This window comes from Melozone crissalis, unplaced genomic scaffold (assembly GCF_028551555.1).
Source record: "Melozone crissalis strain CALT ecotype California unplaced genomic scaffold, PUWL_Pcris_2 ptg000247l_1, whole genome shotgun sequence".
Taxonomy (NCBI): domain Eukaryota; kingdom Metazoa; phylum Chordata; class Aves; order Passeriformes; family Passerellidae; genus Melozone; species Melozone crissalis.
In genome coordinates, this window is record NW_026536006.1 from 118,321 (window position 1) to 134,667 (window position 16,347).

A 16,347-nucleotide genomic window follows, 5' to 3' on the forward strand; every position below is an offset into this window, starting at 1 on the left:
GGGGGGTCAGGAGAAGTGTTTTCATAAAATATTCCTTTCTGCTGACACCGTCCTCGGTCAAGTGCTGGGGCTGATCTCAGCATTCCCTCCTTGGGTCGGTGGCTGGGACGTGACAAGCTCATAAAAAATTCTAAAGGTCAGGCCTGAGCTCCAAGGAACCCATCAGCGAGGAGCTCGGGGCTGAGCTAAATCACAAGTGGCTGCACAAACATTAAATATGAAATGAATGCTGAGCAGCTGTGTCTGCACGGAGATGAGCCACGCCAAGGTGACCCATTCCAGGAGATGAACATTTCCCCTGTCCCTCCTTTTCTCCTCCTTTTCTCCCTCCTTTTCTCCCTCCTCAATTCATCACTGTGGACTCTGGGTGCTGCTGCCACCAACAGCTGGAGGCAATTCCAATGTAATTAAGAAAAAATTAATTTTTGGAATTGCCAAAAAAAATTTTAAGGCTTAGATTAACACCGCTGTCCTGCAACTGGCGAATTCTACTTCATTTCATCCTGAGGATGCTGCTGATTTTATTTTTGATCTGAAATCCCACCCTGATTCAGAGTTACACACTCAGCTTTAAGTGACTTCTGCCTTGTGTGGAGTCGGGGATGATTTGTCCAAGTGTTTCAACGAGGACCTCAGATCCAACATTCATCCTCTGCGGTATCAAAGGGCTCTGAGCTCCCTGTGAGCTTTGGATGAAGACAAAAAGAAGCCCCGCAAAGCCACAACAGCCTCCCCAGCCTTTGCTCTGCCACTACCCCGTCCTTATTCTCTGGCCCCAAGGGCTCATCCCACCCGTGGTCCATGAGAAGGATCTGAGAGCAGGGTCAGCCTCATTACTGCATCCTCCACGAGCATCTCCTGCCCTCCAAGGTCAGCCAGGTTCTCCTTGTTGTGGCTCTCCACAGTTTATTGGGATGAGGCTGAGGAGGAGCACAAAAGCCACACAAAAAACCGACCCAAGGGCGTGTTGTGCTCTCTCCTCTGAAGCGACAACCCTCAGAACCTCAACTTTCAGGTTCTCTCTGTTGTGGCCTCTTCAAGGCCTCTTTTTGGGCCTTTTCATCCAAGTCAGACGGTCACAGCTCCTCGTGTGGGTGGCTTTGAAGGCTCTGCTGAAGCAGGAGGAAAAGCTCCCCTTCTTCTGGCCCTGTTTCATTTATTGTGCCTGGGAACAGCAGCACAGCACCCAGTTTTGTCAGGCAGGTCAGGAGGTTAAGGAAAAGGTCCAAGGAAAAAACTTAACCTCCCTGAGATAGAAATTAGTGCTCACAAAGATGAGTGGGGAAAAGGAATATTGGAGAATAAAAGTGGCCACTTGTATTCCAAGGGCTGCTTTTAGTACAAGACTCACTGGAACTGAATCAGGAATCCATGACCTGAAGAAAAGGCAAAACTTTGTCATTTAAATAGTGAAAGTGGGGACTAAAATCAGCACAACCCATAAACACGACCTCCAACAGAAGAGAAAAAAACCAGATCTTGTGGAGGAAGCCAAAGATGCTGGGTTGGGATGTAGCAAAAATCATCCTGAGTGCCCAGAGTGACTCACAACAACTTCTGTGGACTTCAATCTGACTGAACATTATCCCCATCTCTAAAACAAACTTATTCCTTCACTCCCCTATCCTTATCCCCTTATCCCCTTTTCTATGGTGTGGGCAACAAGGGCAGCACCGAAGGACACCACAAGGAAAATCTAAACCCCACAGTTTTGCTGTTTCCTGGAATTCCAAAATTGGATTTGAAGGGACTTTGGAGCTCATCTCATTCCACCCCATTCCATGGGCAGGGACACTTCCACCTTTGTCTTTGTCCTCCAAGAACGTGGCTGCACTGTTATCAGAGCATTAAATATAAAAATACAGAATAGAAATGAAATATAAAAATAAGGAATTTGGTTCCTTCAGAAGCTGATGGACATACGAGGGACTGACACCAGGAACTCTGGATTTTGGGAGCTCAGTGTCCCCAGGAATAAATCTCCATCTCAGCTCCTGTTTTTCTGAAGTTTGGGTGATGGCTGTGCTCATGCTCTGATCCTCCTACCCTGTCAAGGCTGGGGGAGCTCCAGGATGAAGGTTGAGGGAGGAACGTCATTTGGAAATGTTTCTGTGGCTGTTTCTTCTCCAAAAAAACACAGCAAAAAAAGGCAAATAACAAAAAACCCCCATGTAGCAAAAAGCATCCCGAGTGCCCAGAGTGACTCACAACAACTTCTGTGGACTTCAGTCTGACTGAGCATTAACCCCATCTCTAAAACAAAGTTATTAATTCACTCCCCTATCCTTATCCCTGCAAATGATTCACCCAGGCACCTAAAAATCAAGATTTTAGGCCTCGTTTCCCTCAGTCCCTGCTCCCCACCTGGTGCTTCCTTTCAGGCCGCGCCAGCGCCCGAGGCCTCGCTGCTCGGAAAAGGTCAGGCAGGATTTACAGAGCCTGAACACAGCCCTGGAGGCACAGCCCTCCCCAAACCGCTGTGAAGCTCCAGCTGCATCCCAAACCAGCAGCAGCAGCAGCAGCGCTGGAAATCAGGTCAGACTTGTAGAGCCTGAGAGTTGTGAGCAGGTTGCAGAGTGAGAGAGGGAGAGAGGAGCTCTGCTGAAGGGCTCGCACATCAAGACGAATTAATTTCCTCCAGCTTTGCCATGTTGGGACTGGTGTTACAGCCCTGGGAGCAATCCCTTCTTTTCAGGGTTCTGGGGGAAGGCAGGAGGTCATTTTTTTGTCACTTTTCCTCCTTTTCATGTGGCAGCAGCTCTGTGGAATGTTAATGCTGGCAGACACTCGGTTCCTGGGAACTTCAGTGAGGCGCTGGGTGAGGAGGATCAAGCGCTGCTGCTCTGGAAGTGACAAGGAGCCCAGGTTGACACGCAGGGATTACAACCCCAGGCACTGATTCCTGGCGTGGAAATCAGCTCTGAGATCAGATGTGTGACAGAGACAGCTTGGAAAATGTGAGATACCAGAGCAGGAGGGGAAGTGTGACGGTGTTCACAGGGGTTCTTGGATTGGGGAAGAGACAAAGATCTGACTCCGTGTTTCAGAAGGCTTGATTTATTACTTTATGATATATATTACATTAAAACTATACTAAAAGAATAGAAGAAAAGGTTTCACAGAAGGCTGGATAAGAATAGAAAAAGAAAGAATGATAACAAAGGTTTGTGGCTTGGGCTCTGTGTCCGAGCCAGCTGACTGTGATTGGCCATTAATTAGAAACAACCACATGAGACCAATCCCAGATGCACCTGTTGCATTCCACAGCAGCAGATAATCAATGTTTACATTTTGTTCCTGAGGCCTCCCAGCTTCTCAGGAGGAAAAATCCTAAGGAAAGGATTTTCCATGAAAGACGTCTGCGACAGGGAAGAAAGAGGCGGCAGGGGAGATAAAAATTCAGTGCCACAGCACAAATACAGATTTCTCCAAGAGGAGTCTACTTAACTTTTTGTCTTGGCCAGAGTGAGGGTTGTGTTTCTCTGTATGGCCAGCCGTGCTGAAAACGAGGAGGCAGGAGAAGAATTCATTCATAACCAGGAGACCACTCGCCCCATCTGCTGCTGCCTCTGCTGCCCAGGCTCTGGCAGAAGCTGAGCACAGGAGGGGAGATGAAATCCTGCTCTCTCCCAGCCCTGTCCAAGAGTGAAACCATCTGCAGCAGCAGCAGCAGCAGCAATCACAGCTTGGCTTTAACTTCTTGTGCGCCAAGGGCTCCGTTTATTTGGGCATTGCTGCCACATCAGCCTGAGGGAGCCCAAAAGGGTTTGGGGAAGGGGTGGAAGAGCATGAGAGGGGGATTAAAATGTCCATATTTAACAGATCTTTCATTATCTGCACCCTCTGAGGTGCAGTGAAGCTGTGAGGGTTGCAGGGATTGAGGATTAACCCGGCTGCTGATAGGAATCAGCCAGGTGCAACATTTCCAACTGCAGCAGCCCCAAAATTGCTGTAAAAACACGGGAGAACCACAGCAGCCACGGAGGCTGCTGAGGAGGTGACATGGGGCTGTCAGAATTCAGCTTACAGGAGGTCAAAGAGTCACAGAACTCAATTTATTTGAGTCTAACTACAGCCACGGACGTGATGTTTGCCCATATTTACACAAGAGAATGTTGCACAGGAGAGCTCAAGGCTCAAATAATCAAAACTGGCTGAATTCCCCTTGGATCTGACAAAACGTGAGTGTTTAATAAACTCAGAGATGGTTTTGGAAGGTGTTACTCTGCATCCACAATGCAGGTGTGTAAAATTCCACTTGGCCAAAGGATCTTTCCTGAAAATCCCAGCCTTTAAATCCAACTGAACCAAGGCTGGTCCCCAATCTACAAATCCCATGTTCCACACAATGGACAGAGATGAGTTTTAGGGGGATTTTACAGTCATCTAAAAATTGATTCTGTACTGTGCAGCAATTCCAAAGTTATTTTTTGGAGGGGTTGAAGTTTGGTTCTTTGTTTTTAGACACAATTGTAGAGAACGGGTAGATTATGAGGAGAAGGGGGATTTAAAATCCAGCTGAGCCCAGCTCAAACACACAGATCGGTGACTGCAGGTGCAGGGAATACACAGGGAGGAGGAGCAGGGTTTGTGTGGGCTCTGCGTGTTTAAATCTGGTGGGAAAAGCAAGAGTAAGGAATATAATATAATATAATATAATATAATATAATATAATCAATATAATATAATGTAATTAATATAATATAATGCTATATTATATTTTAAAAATTATATTATATTTCTATATAGTATAGTATATGATTTATGATATGATATATGATATTATATTACATTACGTTACATTACATTACCTTAATATTATATTACATTACATTACATTGTATTAAATTACATTATATTATGTTAGGTATGTAAGAAGTCTGATTGATTATTAAATAGATATTTTGCTTTTTATGAGGAAAAACAGCAAATATTTTGCTTTTTTTTAAATGAGAAAAATAACTATTTTCCTTGTTTGCTCCCAAAATGTGTTTCTGAGAGGCAAGCCCTGTGCACCAGCAGGTTTTGTGTTGGGAAAAGGAAAACACCTCCCTGGGTGTGTGAGGATGTGCACAGGAGGGAGGCAGAAAAATTCCCTCTAAAAGCCCTGGGAAAGACTCAGGGAACATCTCAAGGCATCCGAGGCCAAACACCTCCAGCTCCCAGCAAAATTTATCACAAGTGAGAACAGAGCAAGAGCCAAAATTTGCTTTGCAAGGCGGCAATTTATAGCCAGGCTGGGGCCCGGGCGCCGAGTTTCGCACATTCCCCGTGCCCCAGGCGCTCCTTCCCCTTCCCCACCTGAGGATTCCTGTCTGCCACCTCCCACCCACACGGAAAAAACAAAATTTCCCTGCTGCAAATCCCTCCCCAGACTGTTGTGTAAGCAGAGCTGAAGCACAGAAATTGCTGAGCTCCCTCAGTGGAGGAATGACAGGGTGGGATGGTTGGGATGTCTCAGGTTGCTGTGGTTGAGATGATCTCCAAGGTATTAAAAAATCTCTTTTTTCCCCAGCCCTGTGACTGAAGAAGAAGTCAAGTCAATTTTATATCTTAAAATAAACTTATAAACTTTTTTATCTTTAAAAAAAAATAAACCTTGAAATAACCTGCTTTTCAAGGTTTATTTTTTAAAATCTATTTTTATGATATGTTTCTTTAAAATATTATTATTTATAATATATAATTATAATTTTAGATATAATTCCATATTATTTATTAAAATATTTAATACATTTATTAAAAATAAAATGTTTATTTACTCTTATCTATTACTTTTTTTCCCTGACCTGCTGAGATCTGTCCAGCAGGTTGGGTTGTGGCACAGCCCCTGCCCTTGGGGTGGTGTTGGCTTTTTATACTAAGAACTACGTTTAAGTTTATTTACAATACTACTAAATTTATTTACAATAATTTTCCAATACCTATCACCTATGTTAGACAGTCTGTCTCTACTACTCTAAACCAATCCAAAAGTGTCCCCATCACAGCAGAAGATGGAGGACAAGAAGAAGGAGAAGGAGGACAGGACGCGCTCAGATTCCTCCATCTTGCCTCTTGAACCCCCATTCTGAAACACCAAAATTCTACTTTTTCACCCTGTGATAAATTCACTCTCATTCTACTCAAACTCTTGTGGCTTGTAAATCTCCACACAAAGTTGGTAATTGTTTCCATGGGTTAAAATCAAAGGCACAGGTGGTTTTGGTGTTTTTGATTCCATGCCAAGGTCTCTGAGCCCCCTCCAGGGTCTCAAATCTCCCAGGGCAGCCAGAGGAATGTTCTGGGTCCCAACAGGGATGGATGGAGATGAGAGATTTTTGAAGCCAGGTTGTGGAATTTGAGGTTTACTGCAAAGGGCCTGGGTGGGTGCAGGGCCCTGCTGGGAGCTGCCAAACACAGCTCAGAGCAGGCCTGAGAGAGAGAAAGAGAGTTAAAGAGAGTAATAAAGAGGATGAGAGAGCGAGGTTCCCATTATAATACAAAAAATCTTCCTCTGGTTGTGGAATTTGGGGTTTATTGCAAAGGGCCTGGGTGCAGGGCCCTGCTGGGAGCTGCCAGCCACAACTCAGAGCAGGCCTGAGAGAATTAAAGAGAGGTAAAGAGAGTGGTAAAGAGGATGAGAGAGCGAGGTTCCCGTTACAATATAATAAATCTTCTTCTGGTTGTGGAATTTGGGGTTTATTGCAAAGGGCCTGGGTGCAGGGGCCTTGTTTGGAGCTGCAGCCACAGCTCAGAGCAGGCCCAAAAGAAGTTAAGAGTAAATGTCAGAATCCAGGACAATATTCTCATTCTCATTAACCAATCTAGTACAAGATACAAATCCTACAGCATTTCCATACAGCCTATAAGAATCATTACATTACCATCCTGTGTTACATTTTAAACACTAAAAATTCCTCTTTGGGCCCCTTCTGCCAAGCTGTAGGGTCTGCTCTGACCCTTGGGCCTGTCTGCAAGCAGAGGGTGTTGTTCCATCAAAAGGGGATTACCTTCAGCCAGCCACACCATTGTTTTCCAGTTATTCAGTGACTGAGGGATCTCAAAGCTTGCTTTCATTTCAATCTCACTTATAGTTTCCATATTCTCCAAATCTTTTGCCTGGCAATCATATTTATATATCATATTTATCTTTCCTGTTTCATTTTCCCCAACCCTGCAGTCCTGGAGCCTCCATCCCAAATCCTGGGATATTCCCAGAGCAGCCCTGCCAGGCTGGCTCTGCAGGCACACACCCACTGCTGCACAGAGCCCTCCAAGCTGCTCTAATCCAATTTATGCCCACTCTGTGTTTGCCACCAGCTCTGCAAACCCACAGCACCTCCTCCCTGCTCCCACACACATCTGGTCACCAGCGCTTCCCTTCCCAAACAAATTCCAGCCAGCAAAGCCAACTTTCCCAGCTTTTGGGGTTTATTTATTGATTTTCCTGCCATCTCTGTGCTGCAGCTGCCTCATATCCCAAAAATTGTGGCAGTTCCACTGTGGGATTTGCCCTGTCAGGGGTAGAAAGTGCTCCTGAGAGCTCAGCAGGGCTCAACCCTTGTTTTTGGCACTGGATTTCCACCCCAAATCTGAGGCAGCTCCAGTGAATCCCCACTCCAGCTCCAAAGGGAATTCCAGGCCCTTGCAGGATACACACACCAAGGGGATTTAAAGAGTTTCTTGCTCAGCTCACCAGCTGAAAGCAGCAGCTGGGAAAGTATGGAATTCAGAGTTACACACTAAAGAACTGGAGGATTACAAATAAATGGAAAATAGAAAAGCTGAAATCCTAAGGAATCACTGGCCCCAGTATTCCTAAATCCTCTCCATGAGGCAGCTCCAATGCCTTTGGCAGGATCAGGCCCTGGAGGGAAAGAAATGTTTGGTCCCAGCCCCAAAAATGCTTGGTCCAACCCCAAAAATGTTTGGTCCTGAGAGGAATAGTGGATTTGTCTTTCCAAACAAGCTGGGAGATAAAACCAGCACTGGGAGATAAAAGAAACCATGGGAAGGGTTCCACTGATTGATGAATGGAAGAAGATATTTGCTTTTACAAATGAAGTTTAAGGCTGATGATAAATGAAATTAGACATTGAGAGGTGAAAGAAACAATGGGGAAGAAAAACCCCTAAACTCAGTAAGAATTAAAAATTGAAAGGGAGGTTTGTACATTAGAGGGGAACCTTTGGGATCAGATGTTCCGGGAAATCTGAACCTCTCAAGTACCTCAGAAATGGGGAAAGAGAGAAGGGAAATGTGGCTGGAAATTGGGATAACAAGGGAGGCTGCATCCTCCAAAAATTGGAGAGAGCCCAGGGGATGCCCCATGGCCTCTGCCTTGATTGGAATAAATCAAAGGACTCCTCTGTCTCCTTTTTGGACATAAACCTCTGGTGTTTGTGGATTAATTTTCCTAACAGTCCCAACCCCATAAATGTTTGGTCCCAACCCCATAAATGTTTGCTCCAACCCCATAAATCTGCACGTGGATGTTCCAGCCTCCCCTCGGGGTGCTCACGTTGGTGTCCCAGCAGTGCCGAAGCCCCTCAGCTCTGCACCACGAGGATCAAGAGATTCTCAGATGACAATTCTTGTGACCATCCACTGCAGGGAGGTGGGTGAATGTTATCAGCCTCTCTTCCACGCACAAAATGTGCTGGGATTTCTTATCAGCTCTCATTTTTTGCTCTCTGCTTGTGCAAAAATGCTGGATTCCATCAAGCCCCAGCTTCTGTGGGAAACCTCGCCTAAAAATCCCAACCAAGCACTCAATAACAGTTGTGAAAACTGAAAACCACCCTAAATTCATTTTGAGCACGAGCTACAAGTGCAGAGCTCGCCCTCGGAGACAGCGGGCAGGCGAAAACCAGAAAAGGGACATGGGGAAAACTAAATGGATTTGGAGTGATCATAAAATCACTTTATCAAGCCTTGGCCTGTGGGGTTTAGCTGCTGTCAGGTTGGTCACAGAGCTCTGCTGTGTGGGAGGGTGGGATTTTATTTCACCTGCTTGTTGCAGGTGTTTTTAGAGCCTGGTCAACATCAAAGCTGAGGCAGATGTGGGGTTGCAACAAAAACAGCAATTCCATCGTGCTTAACCAACAAAACCCCAGAGTTTTTTTTGGGGAAAATCCCTCCTCTGTCCAGGTACAGCCTCAAACACAAGCACAGAGTCACAGGGAATTTAATCAGTGCCATTTCTGCAGCACAACAGCCCTGAGGGGTGGGAGGGGATGGGAGGCACATTTGGTGCACCCAAAGCACAGCAATTGCTGTTTATAATTCCTGTGCCCCTCAGTGAGCACCGGGGAATGCTCAGCACGGCAGAAGGAATGAGGAAAGGCCTAGGCCCAGGCTTATCTCTCCTTTTGAGAGCAACACCACTGATTTCAGAGTCAAATCTTCGTGGTTGTGTCATCAACATTTCTAAAAATCCAGGTTGGGTATAGAACTGAACCTGCACACCCCAAAGATCCCAAAGCCCTGGAATGATGGTTTAAACCAGGAGCTTTAGGAGGTGCAACCCCACTGATCCCAAACCTTTGGCTTATCTCTCCTTTCGAGAGCAACCCCACTGATTTCAGAGTCAAATCTTCGTGGTTGTGTCACCAACACCCCTAAAAAGCCAGGGTGGGTACAGAACTGAACCTGCACACCCCAAAAATCCCAAAGCCCTGGAATGATGGTTTAAATCCCCCCCTACATCATTTCTCTCCCCCTCCTCAGAATTAAAACCTCCCACAGTTCTAAATTTAAGCACAACTCACCCTGTGTCAGCGTCCTGAGCAGCCCAGCAGTGTCACCAAAGGCTCCAGCTGAGCCCTGTGGGTGCCATCCCCACTTTGTTTTCCAGGAATTCAACATTCCCAGGCAAATGCTTCCCTCCCAAAGCACTCCCTGTGCTCTCCAGGGCTATGGAAACGCTTCCCTCCAGGGAGCAGGTGCCATATGGGTGTGTAGGCTCAATTAGCACACGCTGACAGATAGCAAGACACTTCAAAAAAAAAAAAAAAAAAAAAAAGGAAAAAAAATATCTCGAGCCTTGGCAAGCTGGGAAAGTTTCTGTATTGATTATGTCATGTTGCATCTTGTGGTGCCTTAACTTAAGAGGTTTGCTGGGAAGGAAAGGGAAAAAAAAAAAAAAAAGCAGAGGAGAAATGGAAAGGAAAAGATGGAGAGGGCTCCTGAAGGAGGCAGAGGGATGGTGACACCAGCCAGGGGCTGTGTACAAATTCCAAACAGGACAGGACTGCTGGGAACGTGCCTTGAGCTGCTTGATTTTCCAGCATCAGCCTCATTCCATGGTTATGACAATGGGAAGATGCCACCAGCTCACGTCCCAGGCAGCAGACACAGAACTCAATGTTACAACTCACTTTATAAGTTTTTTGACCAATGACACAAAGCAAAAGCACATTACAGTATTTATATCTGTATAGTATATATTCTATATTGACAGTAGTTCTATCCAACCACTATAAGCACAGGTACCTTTGGTTAAACAATGCTTGATTATTTCAAATCCAATACCTGCTTGTGAGCCTTAAACACAACGCACAGAGCTCCATTATTAAGCTTCAAACTTCCTAATATCTTGCTAGATATAGATGGATATATTAGATAAACTTTTCTGTAGCTTAGGGAGTTATTCTAGACAAGCATTAATGCACAGATCATTGTTCTATTTGTCCTTTCTTTTCTACATTTTAAATAATTTTTCTGCTGACCAATCTCATGGCTGCTGCTTAGCTCTACTCATAGTTCTGCTGTCTCTGGAGTCTCCATTTTGCAGCTTTCCCAAAACCCTCTGATTTTGTGGATTCCCACAGATGGGAAGGAGCAGCAAAGCTGGGGAGGAGCTCCTTGCCAGGCTCCCCTGCCAAGGGTGGGCACAGGCCCTCCTGGAGCAGACGTTTCATTACTCACACAGCTCTGACTGCCCAAAGTGATCCTAAAGCACTCCGGCACGTGCCGAGGGTCCTCGGGGATGGCTTCCTCCCTGCAGCCATAATGGAACAGCTCTGAACCCAAATTAAACCGGAATGGCTTAATGGCTTCTGAAAATCGACAGATCTGAAAGAGCTGATTTCTTATTCCCCTCCTGCCCGTGTGATTAGAACAGGATGAAAACAGCAAAGTTTTCTCTCTGAAGTGCTGAGGAATCATCAAAACTTCTCCAGGAGGCAGAAAAGAGCAGAATCCCCTCCTTGCATCCTCCAAAAACCCGAGAGACCACAGGGCCTCTCCCTTTACTGGACTAAAGTAAAAGGATTTCTCTGTCTCCTCTTTGAACATAAACCTCTGGTGTTTGTGGATTAATTTTCCTAACAAGGATTAAAAATTAAAAGGAGGGTTTTACAGTAGAGGGAAATCTTCAGTATCAGCTGTATTGGGAGGTCTGAATCTCTCGAGTACCTCAGAAATGGGGAAAACCCCCCAAATTCCGTAAGAATTAAAAATGAAAAGGGAGGGTTATACGTTAGAGGGGAATCTTTGGGATCAGGTGTTCCAGGAAGTCTGAACCTCTCAAGTACCTCAGAAATAGGGAAAGAGAGAAGGGAAATATGGCTGGAAATTGGGATAAAAAGGGAGGCTGCATCCTCCAAAAATTGGAGAGAGCCCAGGGGATGCCCCATGGCCTCTGCCTTGATTGGAATAAAGTCAAAGCACTCCTCTGTCTCCTTTTTGGACATAAACCTCTGGTGTTTGTGGATTAATTTTTGTGACAATGTGAATTCAGAGTTGGTGGGCAGGGAGCAGCTGATGCAGGGCAGAGCACGGGCACTGCAGAGCTCAGGGCTCTGCATTCCTGACTCATCCAGCGCAGCAAATGGAGGAACTCACTGTGAACACCCAGGAGGAATCAAACACCGGGCAGTGATCTGACAGGCACGGCTTCCCTTCCCTTCCCTTCCCTTCCCTTCCCTTCCCTTCCCTTCCCTTCCCTTCCCTTCCCTTCCCCATCCCCAGGGTTTTTCCATGGAATCTGCTCCTGCTCTGTCCACACCACACGTTGCACCTGAACAGGTGAGAATTGGAGGGTGACTGTCACAAACACATTTTATGAAAAATCTTTTTGTTAGGATTTTTTTCTCCTGAGAAGCTGAGAGGCCTCAGAAATGAAATTTAATAATTACAATGATTATCTGCAGCTTTGGAATGCAACAGGTGCGTCTGTGATTGGTCTATGTTAGTTGTTTCTAATTAATGGCCAATCACAGTCCAGCTGTGTCAGACTCTCTGAGAGTCACAAGATTTTATTATCATTCCTTTCTATTTCTTTCAAACCTTCTGATGAAATCCTTTCTTCTATTCTTTTAGTATAGTTTTAATATATAATTTTCTTTCAATATAATATATAAAAAATATTATAATATATATAATAAAATAATATCTATCATAACATATATAATAAAATATTAAATCAGCCTTCTGAAACATGGAGTCAAAATTCTTTTTTCTTCCCTGTCCTGAGACCCCTGACAACACAACCACAGGTGACAAAAATCATTTTCCACTCCTGCCTCTCTGTCAAAATTAAAGGATGAAACCCATGCTGGCCATGGAAATTCTGAACGTGCCTAGGAAGGAAAACAACAGCCTTGGCTGGCCCATCCCGTGGTGCAGAGCCTGCAGGGGCTGGGGAAATGCCAGAATAAATAAACAAACACTTGGAGGTGTTCGTGGCCTTGTGTGCAGCACAAGGGAGCACGGGGGGATTTGGATGTGGGAGAGGCACGTGCAGCCTCCTGTGAAAAACACGTTCACTCTGCTGTGAGAATTTAAAGAGTTTAATAAAGGACAAGGGGAGACAAAGGCAGCAAAGCAAAGATTACGATCCTGTTTGCCCCATAGATGCTGAAATCCTGCCCCATAGATTCCCTCTGCCCCATAGATCCTGAAATCCTACTCCATGGATTTCTTCTGCCCCCATAGATCCTGAAGAGATTCAGAGCAAGAAGTTGACACTGCCCAGGCAGAATCCTGTGTTTGAATGGAATTTATGCATCATGGATGAGGTGTATGAATATGCAACAGGCTGTTGCTTTTAAGGGTTAATCCTCTGTTAACATGAGGCCTTTTTTGGGCTTATTTTGCCCAGAAAGAGGTACCTGGACTGTCCATAACTCTTTGTTTTTATTGTCTCATATTGTCCTAATCCAAATTGTCCAAATTTTTATTATTCTAATTATATCACTATTTTAACAACTATTTTATTATTGTTAAACTTCTAAAATTCTAAAAACAAGTGATTGGCGTTTTTCACATGCCAGAAGTTCTCCCACCTGGTGCTCACCCCCTTCCCTTCTGCCTCACTGCTGGGAAATGCTCAGACTGGAGCAGTTGTTTGTCCCCGAGCCTGGATTCCCTGGCAGCTCCTTCCCCCCGTGGTTTCTGTGCTGCACAGATGTTCCAGGGACGCCTCTTTGCCTCCTCGAGTGCCTCTGTGCACAGCTGCTCCCCGCATGGGCCTTGTCCCCAGGCTCTCCTGCTGTCACCAGCACGAGGGGCCTGCTCTCCCTTCTAATGCCAAATTCTCAAAATTAAGGTGATTTTCCTCCTGGGCCCTGCATGGGCTCAGTCCCCAGGCTCTCCTGCTGTCACCAGCACAAGGGGCCTGCTCTCCTTCTCACCCACTCAATGCCAAACTCCCAAAATTAAAGTTATTTAATGCCAAATTCTCAAAATTAAGGTGATTTTCCTCCTGGTCCCTGCATGGGCTTTGTCCCCTGATTCTCCTGTTCTCCTTTTCACCCACTTAATGGCAAATTCCCAAAATTAAAGTTATTTCCCTCCTGGTCCCTGCATGGGCTTTGTCCCCCAGCTCTCCTGTTCTCCTCACCCACTTAATGTCAAACACTCATAATTAAGGTTATTTCCCTCCCTCCCCTGTCTCTGTGGGGTTTTTTTGCCCCATATTTCCCTCACAGATGGCAGAGCCTTCACCCCATTCCTGCTGGTGCGCCAACTCCATGGATTCCAAAAAACAGAACAAAAAAAATTCCAAAAAAATTCCAAAATTCCAAAAATTCCAACATTCAAAAAATTCCAAAATTAAAAAAAAACAGAACAAAATCATTAAATATGGATTGGAAAAGGACAGTTTTAGACTAATATTGACAAAAGATTGCTTTGTTTTTGATGAAGCCACAAGTTGCAAGAAAAACCAAATCTCCAAAAACCATAATATTCTCTTTATACCCTTTTCAGTTTCTCCAGTAAATTTATCATGTTGTTATTTTGATTGTAATGATGTTTTATTATTCCATTGAGTTAATTAAGAAAATCTTTCTGTTAAGATTGATTTTTGTTTTGTCGATTCCACTCGCCCGGAGAGGCTGGGGGGAGAAACTTCAGAAGATTTTGGGGGAGAAACTTCCAGAAGATTTTGGTGCAACGGCCTGGAGTAAAATTCCATCAGGGCTGAGATGCAGCAGAACTCCAGAATTCCAGTTATTTCCATAAAAAAACAGCCATGGGGAGCTCAGCAAGCACCAAGGAGATAATTCACCTCCTCCTGCTAGGCCTGACCTGAAACACTTCAAAAACTGATGTCAAACAAAACCAAGTTTGGATGGGATCAATTGTTTCCTTTCCCTGGGAGAATGTTAACTGAGATATAAAGTGAAATTGTTGATTTAAGCAGCTGTGAACAAACCTTTGTGCTCTGCTGCAGCAGAAACTCTGGGATAAACCTCTGCCACATTCAGTTACATTTTAATCATATCCCCAAAATACCAAATTCCTTCAATTTGATTACAATTGAAAAGAAATCTGTCAGACAGGTATTTTCCTGACATGCAGTTCCAGGGCAGTAGATTTTTTTATGGATTTAATTATTCCAGCTCCTCATCACAGAACAAAATGGTTTTTTGTTTTGATTTTTTTTAGGGATGTAATTATTCCAGCTCCTCATCACACAAATCCAGCCTTCAAAAATGATCCCAGCACAAGGCCCATGGAATCCAGCTGATATTAAACATCAGCAGGGCTCCATTATCAGTTTTTGGATCTGAACATGGTAATATCAGCAATTCTTCTTTTATATTAAAGCTGGATCTTCGGGAGAGAATTCCTTCCCTTGGCAACACTGGTAAATGTGAACTCCCTGGAATTTTTCAGTCCCACATCCATTATGGATGAGATTATTATCAGCAATAACAGGGAAAACCAGAGCGAGAGACAAAAAGATTTGTTTTGGGGAAAGACTTCTTGTTCTCAGGGAAAAAAACCACACAATAGATATGAAAAAATATACTTGGAATAACACATCAAGTCATCTTTCACGGGATGCAAGAATCTGGTTTGGTGTTTAGGAAAGAACTGAATTTTTGCACAGCAAAACAGCACCAAAATATTCCTGATTTGCGTACCTGTGAGCAGCCCTCCCTTGAAAAATGTAAATTATAAATTTCCCTGCTTTCCCAGCAAGCAGAGTTCTGTAAACCAGGCTCACCTTCAGCTTTAAATGAATGTTTACATTGATAAGTAAATTGAAAATTACATCTCCTGCATGCATTACCCACGCTAATTCCACAGCCCTGGCTGCAAATATTGACAGAGCTCGAGCTCATTCATTAGCCCAGATACTTACAAATAATTTGGATACTCCCAGTTTATGTCAACTCCATTTTCCATGCTGGGATCAGGCACAAAAGGGCAGCAAAACACCAGAACTTCACATTTCTGCCTCAAATTCCCAGAGCAGGAAGATGGTTGTGGGTGTTAAGGCTGAAGATGGAGATTTAACTAATTCTGGCAGTTTTTGGAGCTGCTGTTTTCTACCTTCCCCTAAAGAAGCTGCTCCTTCCCATTCCTGGCCTTTCCCCAGTCCATTTGCAGCTGGATTCACCAGCGGGGAGCACAAACAGGGAATTTGGGGCAATAAACTGGGAAATTGCTTGGTTTAGGCTGGGGTTTGTATTCAGTTCCCACCTGTTAGAGGCGGGGCAGTTTTCTGTTCTTTGGGCAGTTTTATTTATCTCTCCCACACCCAATCCTCCCACCAGGAGATCTCTGCTGTTAATGAGCCATTAATTATTAATTATCTCCTGTTCATGGCCAGTGAGTGTCCCTGCATGGCTGATAAAATCCCATAATCCCATGGGGAGATGCTCCATCCAGGGGGAGGAGCCAAACATTCCTGCCTGGATACAATCTGAGGTTTCAAACATTCCTGCCTGGATACAATCTGAGGTTTCAAGGATTCCTACCCGGATACAATCTGAGGTTTCAAACATTCCTACCTGGATACAATCTGAGGTTTCAAGGATTCCTACCCGGATACAATCTGAGATTTCAAACATTCCTACCCGGATACAATCTGAGGTTTCAAACCTTCCTACCTGAATACAATCTGAG